The sequence below is a fragment of the Colobus angolensis genome, unplaced genomic scaffold, assembly GCF_000951035.1.
Source record: "Colobus angolensis palliatus isolate OR3802 unplaced genomic scaffold, Cang.pa_1.0 Scaffold337, whole genome shotgun sequence".
NCBI lineage: Eukaryota > Metazoa > Chordata > Mammalia > Primates > Cercopithecidae > Colobus > Colobus angolensis.
Genome location: NW_012116677.1, coordinates 11,021 through 11,321, shown reverse-complemented (window position 1 = coordinate 11,321; position 301 = coordinate 11,021).

The window sequence follows — 301 nt, the reverse complement described above, 5'->3', positions numbered from 1 at the left end:
AATAAATAAATTAAATAAAGACTGTGATAAATGTCTTAACAGCAATTCTCCAAAAAAGCCACCCTTTTGATCAATGGCCCACGTCTACTCCTACAACCTACAAATCTGTTCTGGAGTGGTAAATTCTAGTACATTGTAAAAAATACAAAGTGCTACTACACACCATTTTATTTTTCAGTTATTCACTCTCGTCCTCTTCAAGGTTCAATTCCCAGATACAAGTAGACAAGAAGATTCAGCACTAACAATGAGACAATCCACCTGGAAAACAGGTAAGTATGGGAACTCAAATTCAAGCAGA